The 3,261-nt window shown below is 35.2% G+C and overlaps 1 protein-coding gene across 3 annotated transcripts in view; it reads right to left on the bottom strand.

Annotated features, from left to right (window-relative positions):
• Positions 1–1,370, bottom strand: part of LOC144979610 (receptor-type tyrosine-protein phosphatase T-like) — a 40,195-nt gene extending 38,825 nt beyond the window's left edge. Inside the window, exon 1 of one of the 3 annotated variants that reach the window (XM_078926389.1) lies at positions 791–1,370. The gene's annotated coding sequence lies outside the window, so the exon portion shown is untranslated. Of the gene's footprint in view, positions 1–697 lie in introns of all 3 variants that reach the window. The other 2 variants (XM_078926391.1, XM_078926390.1) reach the window with 2 other exon arrangements.
• Between the last annotated feature and the right edge of the window lie 1,891 nt (positions 1,371–3,261).

The raw sequence follows: 3,261 nt of genomic DNA on the forward strand, positions 1-3,261 counted from the left end.
GTAGTAGTAGTAGTAGCAGTAGTAGTAGTAGTAGTAGTAGTAGTAGTAGTAGTAGTAGTAGTAGTAGATAGAAAGTAAAGTAGTAGTAATTAGTATAGTAGTAGTAAGTAGTAGTATAGTAGTAAGTAGTAGTAGTAGTAGAAAAGAAGAAGAAGGAAGGAAGAAGAAGTAAGAAGAAACGATAAAGAAAGAATGAAGAAGAAGAGAAGAAGAAGAAGAAGAAGAAGAAGAAGAAGAAGAATGTAACCACTCGCTGTATGTTTGGATAGTTGTGGAGTGTAATTTTCTTTATTCTAAGCAGTTGCATGTAATTGGATTAAAAAGTGGGGACATAGACTGTATACTAACAGAAAAAGATTTAGATCCTCTGAAGCTCAAACATGGATTTTTCAAATAGCATCAGTTGTTTTAGCATTATAATATTTTACAAGCTAATAATATCCAAATACAGATCTATATTATTGCTTAAGTATAAGATCTTGTATTTTAAATGAGTTTCTCCTTCAGATGGTAATGCATGTAGATACTCTATTTCCTCCTAAACATCCCTACATAGATAGATCAACGATTTGATCACATCCAGTCATGGTTTATCTTCTACTAAAAACACCAGATGACTTAGAAAGACACTGACCAGCCCATTGTTTCTAAAATAATGAATATATAAATATATACAAAAGATATAAAACAAACTTACTGAAATATATGTTAAATTAGAATAGCTTGGTAAAAAGATGCAAAGATTCAACGAAGTGGCAATTCGGACCCGAGTCTGCAAAAGGCTTCTTACCGTCATGTAGGCCTATTAGTTCCGGGATGTAAATCAATTCATTGAATTTTATATAAAGAGCGATGATCTGAATAAGTCTTGTTTATCCCGGAAATCCGTGGGGCATTCTCACTTTTTCGTAACTTCAACTCTATTTATAATAGATTCACAATTCACACAGCGACATTCCGTCAGAGAATTTAAAACGTTATAATAATAATACCATTCACTCCTTGTTCAGACTTGCATGAATCTGTACCACAACACACCCAATCCAAGCAAATGCCTGTGGCCGGTTTGACATGAAAAGCACAAGGTAATCGAAGACAGCACGCCAACTGACTGGTGTGTTGCTATCGCCAAACCTCAGTCCCAGTAATCAGTCCAGACCGATCAGCCACCTGTATCGTTTTATGTTCAATGTCAAATAAAATAAACTATTCATCAGACTGCTAAGATATAATGGGCTGCTTCGGTAATCCCACCATCTAAATTTAATCGATTTTTACTCTCTTCTCAGTCAGGAAGAGAATGAGAGCACTCACGACTCACGACACACTTATCACCATGGTAACTTAAACCAATTATTATCATACAGTCCAAAGCAGTAAAAAAAATTGCCGTTACTTAATAGTTTGAATCATAACAGGCATCTTATCCATTTTCATTGTGCAGACTGACAAAATCAAATTATGAAATCAAATAAACTGCTCTTTTATGACACACAAACGTTTATCTTTATTATGTTTTTGTGCTTTGACGACTCTTTAACAACTTATAATTATTTGAGGAGAATCTGCAACATTTCAAATGCTAAATTTACGTTAATTTGATTATATGTTTTACCTATTTACTCTCTCTTTTGTTTATCTCTTTCCTCTATTTTACATATAACTTTGAAACGCATTCTTGTTTTCCCGTTCTCCCACTCTCTCTCTCTCTCTCTCTCTCTCTCTCTCTCTCTCTCTCTCTCTCACACACACACATACTCCCTTTCTTCCTCTCCCCCCCCCTCTCTCTCTCTCTCTCTCTCTCTCTCTCTCTCTCTCTCTCTCTCTTTCTCTCTCTCTCTCTCTCTCTCTCTCTCTCTCTCTCTCTTTTCCCCTTTCTTTCTTTCCTTCTCTCTTCTATGGCCCCCTTCGATATCTCTTTCTTTTCTCCCCCCCCCTTTGTTTATACAACTCGTAACAGGGTAGGTAAGGCGTCAATAATAACACTATCGCGTCTATTATTCTTTAATAGCACCTCCTCTCCCCCTCTATCCCCCTATCTTATGATTGATTTATATAGTTTTGATCATGGTTTACATTTCATCCCATTACTTCAGTTCATTGTCGCTCTATCTCTCTCTCTCTCTCTCTCTCTCTCTCTCTCTCTCTCTCTCTCTCTCTCTTTACTTCCCTTGTACGCTCACATACACACACACACACACACACACACACACACACACACTCACACACATTTTTACCTATAATGTTTTAACTATAATGCCAATGCAATATAACATGTTTCCTTTTCTTGTTTAACTGAAGAAGGCCAACGGCTGAAGAAGGCCAAAAATTGCTGAAATATCGTTTACTATGTTTTGTATCTTTTATAAGAGTCATTTTTACTCCTTTTATTTTACTCTACATTTTATTGACTCTTTTGGCAACTCTAGATTTTTAAGTTTAAACAACATGCTTTAATGTAATCAACCTAAAATTAACAGAATTATCAACATGAAATCATTTAAAAAGAAGTGTTCATGCGCACAACAGCTAATACTAATAGTGTAGGGGAAATAACGCCAAAATAATGATATCAAACATGCCAAACATTTCATGCTAAATAATTAGTCAAATTAGATGAGGAAAAACGCCTTTTTGGTCAAATTTCACGCATACTTCGAAGCAATATATATCTTCTTTTTACTCATTAAAAATATTTTCAAATATAAAGACACAATATTCAAAAATGCTTTTTGGGAAATTAAAGATAAATCGTTAAACTAGAGTTTTAAAAAAAACCAAAACCTTTAGGCCACATAATGCCAGTTTTACCTTTATAACTCTCTAGCCAGTGACATCTATAGAGAATAATGATGCCCTAGCCACTTTTTTAAATACAACTCGTAACGGGTTAGGTAAGGGGTCAATAAAAACACTATCGCCGTCTAGTATTCTTTAACAGCAACCCCCCCCCCCCCCCCCCCTCTCCCGCCCCCTACCTTATGATTAATTTATATAGTTTTGATCTTGGTTCACATTTCATCTCATTACTTCAGTTCTCTCTCTCTCTCTACGTCCCTTCACGCTCACGAGGATCGGCGACATTTGGTATTTTCCCTTGGCCAACACAGATATGTTTAGAATAAATAGAGCCACAAACAATGATCAAACTTGATCCTCAATTCAACGCTGAATAATATTATGTTAACGTTTAATTTATTTCAAAAGAGAGATAATAGACAACCTTCGTAAAAAAAATAATTTTTAAAAAAGTATCCAAAA

The sequence above is a fragment of the Berghia stephanieae genome, chromosome 9 (assembly GCF_034508935.2).
Source record: "Berghia stephanieae isolate SIO BIC M18660-M18661 chromosome 9, UCSD_Bste_1.3, whole genome shotgun sequence".
Classification (NCBI taxonomy): domain Eukaryota; kingdom Metazoa; phylum Mollusca; class Gastropoda; order Nudibranchia; family Aeolidiidae; genus Berghia; species Berghia stephanieae.